Source organism: Salvelinus sp. IW2-2015, unplaced genomic scaffold, assembly GCF_002910315.2.
Source record: "Salvelinus sp. IW2-2015 unplaced genomic scaffold, ASM291031v2 Un_scaffold2396, whole genome shotgun sequence".
Classification (NCBI taxonomy): Eukaryota; Metazoa; Chordata; class Actinopteri; order Salmoniformes; family Salmonidae; genus Salvelinus; species Salvelinus sp. IW2-2015.
This window is the reverse complement of record NW_019943718.1, coordinates 3,176-18,109: the sequence shown is the minus strand read 5'-3', so window position 1 is coordinate 18,109 and position 14,934 is coordinate 3,176. Positions and strand designations below refer to the sequence as shown.

The following is a 14,934-nucleotide window of genomic DNA, read 5'->3' as shown; positions in this document are numbered from 1 at the left end:
GCCATAGTACAAACATGATGATATATACAGTGCATTCGGAAAGTATTCAGACCCCTTGACTTTTTCCACTTTGTTACGTTACAGCCTTATTTTAAAATTGATTAAATCGTTTTTCCCCCCCTCATCAACCTATACAGTTTGCTAGCCAGATTTGCCCTCTCAGTTAGCTAGTTAGCATTAGTGGCTAATGCAAAAATAAATTGGACATGTGCAGCATGCTAAGACTAACACGCATTTTGCAGATAGCAAGATAAAATAATAGTATAATAAAGGAAACATGGATTTATATTAGGACGCAAAAATATGGATCTCTTGCGATATGAATATTTCACATACAGAAAATGTACAAAACATTAGGAAAACCTGCTTTTTCCATGACAGACTGACAAGGTGAAAGCTATGATCCCTTACTGATGTCACTTGCTAAATCCACTTCAATCAGTATAAATGAAGGGGAGGAGACAGGTTAAAGAAGGATTTTTAAGCCTTGAGACAATTGAGACATGGATTGTGTGTGTGTGCCATTCAGAGGGTGAATGGGCAAAAACAAAAGATTGAGTGCTTTGAATGGGGTATGGTAGTAGGTGCCAGGTGCACTGGTTTGAGTGTGTCAAGAATGGTGCTGGGGTTTTTCCATTCTAACAGTTTCCCGTTGTGTATCATGAATGGTCCACCCAACCAAGGGACATCCAGCCAACATGGACAACTGTGGGAAGCATTGGAGTCAACCTTGTGGAACTTGTAGAGTCCACGCCTGATGAATTGAGGCTGTTCTGAAGGCAAAAAAGGGGGTGCAACTCAATATTAGTGTTCGTAATGTTTTGTACACTCAATGTATATGTTTTGTACACTCAATGCAATTCCAATGTACTACATTCAATAAATTGTGCAGCTAGCTTGTTTGCACATGAAATTGACAGCAAGGGTCTGAAATTACACTCAACATGTAAAACACACATTCTTTCAAGCTCTTTAAAGGGTTAAATCAAATCAAATGTATTTATATAGCCCTTCTTATCATCAGCTGATATCTCAAAGTGCTGTAACAGAAACCCAGCCGCTAAAACGCCCAAACAGCAAGCAATGCAGGTGTAGAAGCACAGTGGCTAGGAAAAACTCCCTAGAAAGGCCAAAACCTAGGAAGAAACCTAGAGAGGAACCAGGCTATGAGGGGTGGCAGTCCTCTTCCTGGCGTGCCGGGTGGAGATTATAACAGAACATGGCCAAGATGTTCAAATGTTCATAAATGACCAGCATGGTCAAATAATAATAATCACAGTAGTTGTCAAGGGTGCAGCAAGTCAGCACCTCAGGAGTAAATGTCAGTTGGCTTTTCATAGCCGATCATTAAGAGTATCTCTACAGCTCCTGCTGTCTCTAGAGAGTTGAAAAGAGCAGGTCTGGGACAGGTAGCACACTGAGAAACAAAAAATAAAACCAAGATAGTTAGCGGCTACATTTCCATTTCCAAGATAACTTGCGCCCTTAGCCATCTCTGCCAGCAGCAGCCTCCTCCGGTAGCGCAGCATCGTACTACAGGCATGCCTCCAGAGATGGATGCCTAGAGAGACGAAGGGAAGGTCACGCTCAGCCACAAGGGCCTCTGTCTGGGGTCAGTGGGGGGGGATCAGGGGCCTTAAAGCTGGTGGTAATCCTGGATCATCCCAAGGCTCTCAGCTCCCAGACCCAGCGGGACCAGTCAGTGATTGATCACCAAGGGGTGGGTGGAGTAGGAAAAACCAAGGCCTGGGGGCTGTGCTCAAATAAATGGAGGAATGAGGGAAGGGAAAGAGGGAGGAAGCAAAGGATGGGTGGAAGGTGAGAGGTAGTATGAAAAGGAAGAAGGGATGGAGGTAGGGATATAGAGAGAGGGAGTGTAAATACCAAACTGGGTCATGTTTAATGAGCAGTAATACAGACCCCCCCACTAGCCTTGAAGTTGTTCTCCTTGGGTTTGGGTCTCATGATGATGTTGAAGGACTCATAGTGGTCCTCAGTGCCGTTCGGGATGCTGTCGGTCATGTCCTACTGGTACTGGTTAGGGTCCAGCCACACTCTGAACGTCCTGTTCAAGGCCTGGGGAATAGGAGAGAGACAACAAATGGATATTGTAGTACACTATGGTAAAGATTTCACAAACGCAAAAATTGTACCTGTTCATTTCCAGCAGGAATAGGATAGTAGAAAAAAAGTTAATTCAACATAAATATGACATTATTGTTCATTTTAAAGGTTTAATATTTAAAGCTATTGATTTTAGTCCTCATTCAATTATTGTTTTAAGCATTTTTGAAGAACTACTTACACCGACTGTACAACACATTAGGAACACCTGCCCTTTCCATGACAGACTGACCAGGTGAAAGCTATGATCCTTTATTGATGTCACCTGTTAAATCCACTTCAAATCAGCGTAGATGAAGGGGAGGAGACCGTTTAAAGAAGGATTTTCAAGCCTTGAGACATGGATTGTATGTGTGTGCCATTCAGAGGGTGAATGTGCAAAACAAAATATTGTTATCAAAGTGCCTTTGAACAGGGTATGGTAGTAGGTGCCAGCAAAACAGCTGGGTTTTTCACACTTAACAGTTTCCCGTTGATATCAAGAATGGTTCACCTCCCAAAAGGACATCCAGCCAACTTGTCACATCTGCGGGAAGCATGGGCCAACACCCCTGTGGAATGCTTACAACACCTTGTAGTCTATGCCCCGACGAATTGAGGCTTTTCTGAGGGCAAAGGGGGGTGCAACTCAATATTAGGAAGGGGTTCCTAATGTTTTACACACTCAGTGTATATAATCTCTCGGTATCTACAGTCAGCAAGTGTTATATGGTTTGGGGGGAATGCAAAGCAGAATCTGTTATCCTACGTTTCCACAAGAGACCAACATAGAAAGTTGGGGGTGATGAAACAACGGAAGTGCATTCATGAAGGACGCAAAGTGGGCGGGGGGACCGTTGGGCGATGCGACCGTTGGGCGATGCGACCGTTGGGCGATGCGACCGTTGAGCAATGCGACCGTTGGGCGATGCGAGCATGGGTGAGGGACTTGAACAGGGAATGACCAAAGTTGGAATAAGCTGAACTTTATTCAATACTCTGCGACATCATGTTGTGATTGACCAAATCGAAGTTCACTATAGTTTTCAGCCCCTACTGGATTGGCTGTTGATACACTTCCGGCGCCGACAGAGATGGCCGCCTCGCTTCGCGTTCTCGTATTATTTCTAACATTGTTACCACAGGAAATCTTAAGTTTTATTACATACAGCCGAGGAACTATTGGATATAAGAGCAACGTCAACTCACCAATATTTCGACCAGGAATACGACTTTCCCGAAGCGGATCCTCTGTTTGGTCCACCACCCAGGACAATGGATCGGATCCCAGCCGGCGCCGCAGAAGGGGCAGACGGAGCGGTCTTTGGGTCATGCTCCGTAGACGGGTACATCGCGCAGCGCTCCCGAGCATACTACTCGCCAATGTCCAGTCTCTTGACAACAAGGTAGACGAAATCCGAGCAAGGGTTGCCTTCCAGAGAGACATCAGAGATTGTAACGTTCTTTGTTTCACGGGAATATAGCTCACTCGGTATACGTTATCAGAGTTGGTACAGCCACCTGGTTCTTCACACATCGCGCCAACAGAAACAAACATCTCTCTGGTAAGAAGGGCGGGGGTGTATGCCTTATGATTAACGAGACGTGGTGTGATCATAACAACATACAGGAACTCAAGTCCTTTTGTTCATCTGACCTAGAATTCCTTACAATCAAAAGCCGACCGCATTATCTACCAAAAGAATTCTCTTCGATTATAATCACAGTCGTGTATATCCCCCCACAAGCAGACACATCGACGGCCCTGAAAGAACTCCATTGGACTCTATGTAAACTGAAAACCACATATCCTGAGTCTGCATTTATTGTAGCTGGGGATTTTAACAAGGCTAATCTGAAAACAAGGCTCCCTAAATTTTATCAGCATATCGAATGCACGACCCGGGCTGGCAAAACCTTGGATCATTGTTACTCTAACTTTCGCGAAGCATACAAAGCCCTCCCACGCCCTCCTTATGGAAAATCTGACCACAATTCCATTCTGTTGCTCCCAGCCTATAGACAGAAACTAAAAATGGAAACGCCCATGCTCAGGTCTGTTCAACGCTGGTCCGACCAATCGGATTCCACACTTCAAGATTGCTACAATCACGTGGACTGGGATATGTTCCGCATAGCGTCGGACATAAACATTGATGAATATGCTGATTTGGTGTGCAAGTTTATAGGCAAGTGCATCAGTGATGTTGTAACCACAGCGACTACTAAAACCTTCCCCAACCAGAAACCGTGGATTGATGGCAGCATTCACTCAAAACTGAAAGCGCGAACCACTGCTTTTAAATCAGGGCAAGGTGACCGGGATCATGACCGAATACAAACAGTGTAGCTATTCCCTCAGCAAGGCAATCAAACAAGCTAAGCGTCAGTATAGAGACAAAGTAGAGTCGCAAATCAACGGCTCAGACACGAGAGTTATGTTGCAGGGTCTAAAGTCAATCACGGACTACAAAAAGAAAACCAGCCCATTTGCGGACCACGATGTCTTCCTCCCAGACAAACTAAACAACTTCTTTGCTTGCTTTGAGGACAATACAGTGCCACCGACACGGTCCGCAACCAAAACATGCGGGCTCTCCTTCACTGCAGCCAACGTGAGTAAAACATTTAAACGTGTTAACCCTCGCAAGGCTGCCGGCCCAGACGGTATCCCTAGCCGTGTCCTCAGAGCATGTGCACACCAGCTGGTTGGTGTGTTTACGGACATATTCAATCAATCCTTATCCCAGGCTGCTGTTCCCACATGCTTCAAGAGGGCCACCATTGTTCCTGTTCCCAAGAAACCTAAGGTAACTGAGCTAAATTACTATCGCCCTGTAACACTCACTTCCGTCATCACGAAGTGCTTTTAGAGACTAGTCAAGGACCATATCACCTCCACCCTACCTGATATGCTAGACCCACTCCAATTTGCATACCGCCCAAATAGGTCCACAGACGACGCAATCGCAATCACACTGCCCTAACCCATCTGGACAAGAGGAATACCTATGTAAGAATGCTGTTCATCAACTACAGCTCAGCATTTAACACCATAGTACCCTCCAAACTCGTCATTAAGCTCGAGACCCTTGGTCTCGACCCCGCCCTGTGCAACTGGGTCCTGGACTTCCTGACGGGCCGCCCCTAAATGGTGAGAGTAGGAAACAACATCTCCCCCCCGCTGATCCTCTACACTGGGGCCCCACAAGGGTGTGTTCTAAGCCCTCTCCTGTACTCCCTGTTCACCCATGACTAAGTGGCCATGCACGCCTCCAACTCAATCATGAAGTTTGCAGATGACACTACAGTGGTAGGCTTGATTACCAACAACAACGAGACGGCCTACAGGGAGGAGGTGAGGGCCCTCGCAGTGTGGTGTCAGGAAAATAACCTCACACTCAACGTCAACAAAACAAAGGAGATGATTGTGGACTTCAGGAAACAGCAGAGGGAGCACCCCCCTATCCACATCGACGGGACAGTAGTGGAGAAGGTGGAAAGTTTTAAGTTCCTCGGCTTACACATCACGGACAAACTGAAATGGTCCACCCACACAGACAGCGTGGTGAAGAAGGCGCAGCAGCGCCTCTTCAACCTCAGGAGGCTGAAGAAATTCGGATTGTCACCAAAAACACTCAAACTTTTACAGATGCACAATCGAGAGCATCCTGTCGAGCTGTATCACCACCTGGTACGGCAACTGCTCCGCCCATAACCGTAAGGCTCTCCAAAGGGTAGTGAGGTCTGCACAACACATCACCAAGGGCAAACTACCTGCCCTCCAGGACACCTACACCACCCGATGTCACAGGAAGGCCAAAAAGATCATCAAGTACAACAACCACCTGAGCCACTGCCTGTTCACCCAGCTATCATCCAAAGTCAAGGTCAGTACAGGTGCATCAAAGCTGGGACCAAGAGACTGAAGAACAGCTTCTATCTCAAGGCCATCAGACTGTTAAACAGCCATCACTAACATTGAGTTGCTGCTGCCAACATACTAACTCAAATCTCTAGCCACTTTAATAATAAAAAATTGGATGTAATAAATGTATCACTTGCCACTTTAAACAATGCCACTTTATATAATGTTTACATACCCTACATTACTCATCTCATATGTATATACTGTACTCTATACCATCTACCGCATCTTGCCTATGCCGTTTGGCCATCACTCATCCATATATTTTTTTATGTACATATTCTTATTCATTCCTTTACACTTGTGTGTATAAGGTAGTTGTGGTGAAATTGTTAGATTACTTGTTAGATATTACTGCATGGTCGGAACTAGAAGCACAAGTATGTCGCTACCCTCACATTAACATCTGCTAACCATGTGTATGTGACAAATAAAATGTTATATATAGCACTACCTAGCCTGCTTGCTAGCACCAACACGAGGGTTCATTGCTTATGTAACAACCAAGGACACGAACATACAGAGAGTGATAGAGAGTGCAAAAGAGGGAGCAAGAGAGACAAAATAAATTAGAGAAACATTACCTACATTGGCCAGATCCCCCCCCAAAAAAGCCAGCCCATTTTAGAAGACATCGTATGCCTCTAATTTCATAAATACCAGGGCATCTTCCCTGGTCCCCAAGACAGCTAAGCTCTCAAATCCTGGTCCAGACAACGCATCTCCCATTTCATCACCAAGACGCATTACATTCTCATGCCTCTCACACACACAGGCCAGAGGCATTAGACTGATTCCCATTGGAAGCCTCTGATGCGCCTGTGTGTGAGTCTCGCGTTTCACAAACATTTAAAATGGGGTTCTTGCATGATGCCATTGTGCAGTGCCCTGGTGGTGAATCTCAAGCCAGGTGGTTCCTGTCCCATGCGTTTCCTTTAAATCCGCTTTACTAAAACGAGTGTGGTGCGATTGACGGATGAGTGTGTTGAAGAAGGGCACTAAACCCACTGGGATAAAGGGCTGAGGACAGGTGTCTGTGAAGAGCTAAGCAGGCAGGTAGTGAGGCAGGTGGGTAGGTAGCCAGGCAGATAGTAGAGAAAAGTAGCCAAAAGCAGATTGAGGTGTTTGTATCTTTAAGCTCATTCCAGCTTTACTTTACCTAGTTTCACAGCTTATAGTAAGTTTGGCCAGGCCAAAAAGCCCCCTTATATAATAGATTTTAAATCTCAATGGGGTTGCTGAGTAAATGGAGGATGAATAAATACATCGAAATGATGGTGCCACTTCACACAAAGCGCCCGGCGATACAGGTGACATGATCGTCTCTGGCTCGACCCTGTGGGCATCAAAGTTTAAACAGCGCTAGACAACAGCGCTAGGCTCATTACTACATATACCCTGGTCCAGTTAGCACCGCTCTCTACATTTTTAATAAAGTGGGAATATGGAGAGGAGAAGTGAGGGGACATAGTGCTTTGGTAGAGGTACACACTGCCACATGTTCACACAGGGGGAAGGAACCCTTAGGATACCATGTCTGGAGGTTAACCTGATATTATATCCACTCCAATAAACGCCTCTGAGCTCTGCTGATGGAAGAGGAATATTCTGGGTACAAGTTGTTGTAGGCGCAGATCTAGGACCAGCTAGCCCTCCTACAGATCTAGGACCAGCTAACCCACCTACAGATCTAGAACCAGCTAACCCACCTACAGATCCAGAACCAGCTAATCCACCTACATATCCAGGACCAGCTAACCCACCTACAGATCAAGGACCAGCTAACCCACCTACAGATCAAGGACCAGCTAACCCACCTACATATCCAGGACCAGCTAACTCACCTACAGATCAAGGACCAGCTAACCCCCTACAGATCTAGAACCAGCTAACCCACCTACATATCCAGGACCAGCTAACCCACCTACATATCCAGGACCAGCTAACCCACCTACAGATCAAGGACCAGCTAACCCACCTACAGATCAAGGACTAGCTAACCCACCAACATATCTAGGACCAGCTAACCCACCTACAGATCAAGGACCAGCTAACCCACCTACAGATCAAGGACCAGCTAACCCACCTACAGATCTAGGACCAGCTGACCCCCTACAGATCTAGGACCAGCTGACCCCCCTACAGATCTAAGACTTGCTAAACCACCTACCGATCTAGGACCAGCTAACCCATACAGATCTAGGACCAGCTGAACCCCCCAATAGATCTAGGACCAGCTAACCCATACATATCTACAGTAGGACCAGCTAACCCATACAGATCTAGGACCAGCTAACCCACCTACAGACCTAGGACCAGCTAACCCACCTACAGAGCTAGGACCAGCTAACCCACCTACAATGGCAGGGGAAATGCAAAACTGACCTTGGGATCCACATTGAGAGGTATGTCTGAAAGTCTCATTTGAAAGCCAAACCACAGGGGAAATTATCTTTTTATTTTACTAGGTAGGCCAGTTGAGAACAAGTTCTCATTTACAACTGCGGAATGGCAAAGATAAAGCAAAGCAGTGCAACAAAAACACACAGAGTTACACATGGGATAAACAAACGTACAGTCAATAACACAATAGAAACGTCTAAATACAGTGTGTGCAAATGTAGTAAGATTAGGGGGGTAAGGCAATAAATAGGCCATAGTGGCGAAATAATTACAATTTAGCATTAACACTGCAGTGATAGATGTGCAAGTAGAGATACTGGGGTGCAAAGGAGCAAAAAAATAAATAACAATATGGGAATGAGGTATTTGGGTGGGCTATTTACAGATAGGCTGTGGAGAGTTTACAGTCTAACCAGACACCTAGGTATTTGTAGTTGTCCACATATTCTAAGTCAGAACCGTCCAGAGTAGTGGTGCTAGACGGGCGGGCGGGTGCGGGCAGCGATTGGTTGAAAAGCATGCATTTAGTTTTACTTGCATTTAAGAGCAGTTGGAGGCAACGGAAGGAGCGTTATATGGCATTGAAGCTCGTCTGGAGGTTTGTTAACACAGTGTCCAAAGAAGGGCCAGAATTATACAGAATGGTGTCGTCTGCGTAGAGGTGGATCAGAGAATCCCCAGCAGCAAGAGCGACATCATTGATATATACAGAGAAAAGAGTCGGCCCGAGAATTGAACCCTGTGGCACCCCCATAGAGACTTCCAGAGGTCCAGACAACAGGCCCTCCGATTTGACACACTGAACTCTATCTGAGAAGTAGTTGGTGAACCAAGTGAGGCAGTCATTTGAGAAACAAGGCTGTTGAGTCTGCCGATAAGAATGCGGTGATTGACAGAGTCGAAAGCCTTGGCCAGGTCGATGAATACGGCTGCACAGTACTTTTATATTTTATCGATGGCGGTTATGATATCGTTTAGGACATTGAGCGTGGCTGAGGTGAACCCATGACCAGCTCGGAAACCAGATTACATAGCGGAGAAGGTACAGTGGGATTTGCCATAAACCATGGCAAGCCCAGTCACAGGTTCAAAAGGATGGATTTGAGACTATGGCTGTCAAGGTATTCTGGAGTCTAGAGATGCCCGTCATATAAAATGCCCGTCATGCCTTTCTACCACAGTAAAATCAAATAAATAAAACACTGAGAGGCATTCAGGTGTGATGGGTTTCCCTAAGGTTAATGGAACGTTAATGCGAACAGGTCAGGTCTCTGAGTGTCACCATGACAACCCCACTAGACCTCAAGGGCTGGAGGTTAAGGGGTCGGAGGAGGATGAGGAGAATGGTGTGTGACATGAGTTTGTGAGTGTGTATAGGTGGGGTGTGGGTGTCTGTGTGTGACGGTGGGAAATGTATGTATATGCATGCACTTCTTTGTGTGTGTGTGTACGCCTGTGTGTGTACAGATGTCCACGTGTGTACCAGCCTACCTTCCTCGATGACGCGGTCCTTGTCGTCCAGCATGCCCTGCACCTCGCAGCCACTCACGTAGGCCAGGCCTGTCTGCTCCACAAAGGGCTGGCGCCAGTCGAGGCGCGTGCCGAAGGACAGATTGGGCAACACCGTGACCAGAAAGCAAACGTCGTGCTTCCGCAGCCCTGGGAGAAGGAGAGCGAAAACTCCCTGTCAGCGCTCGGCTGATCTTTAAAACATGAAGCTCTAATTATACAATGGGGAGGAGAGGGGTGATGAGGGAGGCAGGCAGGGAGAATCACATCACACACCTCTCAACTGAAAGACAAAAAGGAGAATGCGAACCCGTAAAAGAGGTGTGGAGGTGGGAGAGAAAGGGAGGGGGATTCTGGTAGTACTAGACTATCCTGACATTGAGCCATCCTCCTGCACTATGTGTTGAAGAGCAGACTCCTTTAGTAAATCTACAGATTAAAAAAATAATCAATCCACTAATTGACGAGCAAAGCATTTTCCACATCTCTTACTAGCTTATTTTTTGAAGCATTACTCTTTGCTAGAACTTATGTAACAGTATAACTTTAGACCGTCCCCTCGCCCCGACACGGGCGCGAACCAGGGACCTTCTGCCACATCAACAACATTCACCCACGAAGCGCGTTACCATGCTCCACAAAAGCCGCGGCCTTGCAGAGCAAGGGGAACCCTACTTAGTCTCAGAGCAAGTGACGTAACTGATTGAAACGCTACTAGCGGTACCCGCTAACTAGCTAGCCATTTCACATCCGTTACACTCACCCCCTTTCAACCTCCTCCTTTTCCGCAGCAACCAGTGATCCGGGTCAACAGCATCATGTAACAGTATAACTTTACGGCGTCCCTCGCCCGACACGGGGCGGAACCAGGGACCTCTGCACACATCAACCAGTCGCCCACGAAGCATCGTTACCCATCGCTCCACAAAGGCCACGGCCCTTGCAGAGCAAGGGGCAACCTCCTTAAGTCTCAGAGCAAGTGACGTAACTGATTGAAACGCTACTAGCGCGTACCCGCTAACTAGCTAGCCATTTCACATCCGTTACACTTACACTGAGTAAAAACATTAGGAACACCTGCTCTTTCTATGACAGACTGACCAGGTGACTCTAGGTGAAAGCTATGATCTGTTATTGATGTCACCTGTTAAATCCACTTCAATCAGTGTAGATGAAGAGGAGACAGGTTAAAGAAGGATTTTTAAGTCTTGAGACATGGATTGTATGTGTATGCCATTTAAATGGTGAATGGGAAGACAAAAGATTGAAGTGCCTTTGAATGGGGTATGGTAGTAGGTGTCAGGCGCACCGGTTTGAGTGTGTCAAGAAGTGCAACACTACTGGGTTTTTCACGCTCAACAGTTTCCCGTGTGTATCAAGAATGTTCCACCACCCAAAGGACATCCACTTGACAACTGGAGGAAGCATTGGTCAACATGCCTATCTGGAATGTTTATGACACCTTGTAGTCCATGCCCCGACAAATTGAGGCTGTTCTGAGGGCAAAAGGGGGTGCAACTCATTATTAGGAAGATGTTCCTAATGTTTTGTACACTCCGTGTATATAATCTCTTGGTAGCTACAGTCAGCCAGTGTTATATGGTTTGATATGTTCATGGTAAAACAGTAAATCAATGCCAGGGAGGATGACACCACACTGTTAACATTATCTACAGCAGCCCTGCTGCACCCGTTGGGAGAAGATGAGGAAATAAAACACTGAAGCTAAGTGATCAGGGCTGGTAGGAAACAACATGTCTACAGGCAGATACAAGGCTAGAGGGGGGGTCACAGGTCAAGGTACAGCAGGTATGGACAGATGGTCTGGATAGACAGACTTCATGGAGACATAAAGGCTTTATTACTGGGAGGGAGTGGGATCCACGAAGAGAGAGGGAGGGAGACAGAGTGCATGAGAAAAGGAGAACAAAAGAAAGAAAACTAGACGGTATATAGAGGGAATGCTGAAAGGTAGAGAAGAGAGAGGGAGAGCAGGGGATAGAGAGATGGCCCAGCCATGTGCCTTCCCACTCGTGTTTGATGTGGTCTCGTACGTTGAGGTTGACAGGGATGGCTTAGCCACCTCCACGATGGAGAAGGCTGTGATGTCTGAGACATCCTGGCTGGCCCCCAAACACCACACTCTGACTGCCTAACAGAAGACAAGACAGCAGGTCAACCCACAAACACCACACTATCATACTACGAGCGCCTGGAAATGTCATAGAAATTGAGTTATGAGTGAGACAAAAATGATACATTCTCAGTAAACAGAAATGTGGGAACATTTTCTTACTATCAGTTATAGGTGTGTGTTCTCTGCTCACCATGGTTTCATGCGAGTCACAACGTCCCCCACGTCATGTCTGATCTCGTAGGTGGACTCCAGACGGAACAGGTTGAAGTTTCTCAGCAGGCAGTCGTGGAGGGTCAGGAACTGCAGGTTCCGTTTAGGAAGAGCCAGACAAACTGGAACACAAGGATTAAACAGAGAGATATGACAAAAAAATCCTCTGAAATTGATGTCATTGGTATAGATCTATTACCTACCTATTTCAGTGTAACATAAACAGGACCCCGAGTTTTCCCTGACCAGGAACAATGTGGCTATGTGACAGGGACAATCCCTTTGATATAACAGCGGCAGAGTAGACTAGAAAGCTAATTTACACCTGTAATCTCTTGTCAGGCTAAAACAGTTAAGATAGCCTTATAGACGTCGATAGGCTCTTGGATTTCAATGGGATTACAGGGCTTGTAGGCATTTTAGCCTGTGAAGGTGCCCCTGCTAGCCTAAAGAGGATTGCCCATCAAGAGGGTGCCAGCTCACTGCCTCTGTGGTGTGGGATAACACAGCAGGGAGTGTGTGTGTGTGCGAGATGAGTTTGCGCGGAGACACAGTAGACAGACACCTTCACCAGAATAGTACTCATTCAGGACTATGTTCTCATCCAGATCATCTCCTCCGTTGGCTAAAGAGGCATCTGGTTAAGTTGCTCGATCTGGGAGATTCGTCTCTCATGACGAGACACCTGTTAGTGTGCGAGAGGGAAGAAAGAGAGACAGAAAGAGAGCTGGAGAGAGAGAAAGAAAGACATTGGGTGAATGGACCATCCCCCCACTCTTACTCTCCCCTCACTCACTAAACAGTGGTATTAAAAACAAAGTTCGTAAATTAATCATGTCAGACGCATCACACTACTTCACCGTCAGTCATGACAACCCCCTTATTAGAGACCATCTCTCTCATACAGTTTGGCTTGTATCTCTTCAGTGAGCCTGCAGGCTGTTTTTTTTTAGGTCAGGGGCCTAAATGTTGTAGCATCAATGATGGTTGTGTGCCAAATATGATGCAGAAGTCTACATAATCCCTGTGTCTTATATGTGATCAGTCAGTCACTAGCCGCCATGCTAAGCTAATCCTGTTATACTGCGTGTTCCCTGCTAGTTACCATCTAACCCAGGGTTTTGTCACTGTCGTCCATCTTGTTACACCGCCGTGTTCCCTGCCAGTTACCATCTAACCCAGGGTTTTGTCACTGTCGTCCTGTCGTCCATGTCTGTTTAACCGCCGTGTTCCCTTGCCAGTTACATTCTAACCCAGTGGTATTGTCACTGTCGTCCATCTTTGTTGTACCACCGCTCCGTTCCCTGGCAGTTACCATCTAAATACCCGAGGGTTTTTGTCACTGTCGTCCTCATTTGTTTTCACCGTCCCGTGTCCTCTGCCAGTTTTACTATCTAACCCAGTGGTTTTGTCACTGATCGATCCCATTTTCTATACACCGCCGATCCGCTGTTCCCTGCCAGATTACCATCTAATCCAGGCGTTTTTCACTGTTCGTCCATCTTGTTACACCCGCGCCGTGTTCCCTGCCAGTTACCATCTATAACCAGGGTTTTCTCACGTGTGCGTCCTTCCTTGTTACACCGCGTGTTTTCCCTGCCAGTTACCATTCTAACCCAGGTTTTTAGTCCGTGTCTTGTCCTCTTGTTTACTCTGCGCGTGCTATACCTCCTCCTTGCTCTGATCAGTTTTCCAGTCCGCTAACCGCGCCAATACTTATATGGTTTTCTCTTTAAGTCTGTACTGAGGCTGCCCATGTCATATGGTCTACACCGGCTCGGACCATCAAACAATGGCGTATATACGGATATATCTCCTCTACTGCGACATTTTACTTACTCGATGCCGATGAGATATATCCGCAAGTGGAGTCTAAAGTCTTCGTTCTTGAACGGGTACTCGAGTCCACATTACTACGTTTGCATTCCTGCCAACCGATCGGATTCACGATATGACACTTATAGTATAATACCCTAGAACTTTACTTGTATAGACCCTAGAGGATTATGGTTAGTCAGCGCTCCCTGTTATTTGTATGCGCGCACAACTTACTTATAGATGTGCTTACTCATCTAGCACGGTCCCATGCAATGTACTCTCCTGCTCCTTTACTTTGAATACCCAATACGCAATTATATACAGCTAAGAGATTTTATTTTCATCATTATAGAGAGATGAGGAGAATCACGTACGTTGGGATTATAACACCGGCCCAAGGATAGTATAGGCAGAGTTTACAACAAACCTGCTGTACCATTAGACTGCATCATAAAGCGCTACGTCACGAGGAGGCATTAAAAGAAATGGAGTGGAACTTTGTTCAATCAAGTCGAAGAAGTATAATCCGATCTATATTTATCATACTCAGCAATCAGAATGTTCCACATACTGCATGGGTGTGAATATGGGTGATACTAATCAACAAATATACACTCATTGTTTCATTGTTTTTTCTACTGTACAGCGATACGCACATATCTTTGTTGTATACCCCAGTGTTACACCTCTCGCATAGTTTTACTATCTCATGGAACACTCTCGTTGACAGAGTATTAGTCTCTGGAGTTCACCGTCCATATTATCCCCATCTGAATATTTTTGAAAGATAGCGCAAGCGCAAGCCAGTGGTTGCTCTCCTATGCCA

General features: G+C 46.2%; 1 pseudogene; it reads right to left on the bottom strand.

Moving 5' to 3' along the window:
- Positions 1-12,975, bottom strand: part of LOC112073861 (RNA helicase aquarius-like) — a 105,867-nt pseudogene extending 92,892 nt beyond the window's left edge.
- Positions 12,976-14,934: the final 1,959 nt, after the last annotated feature.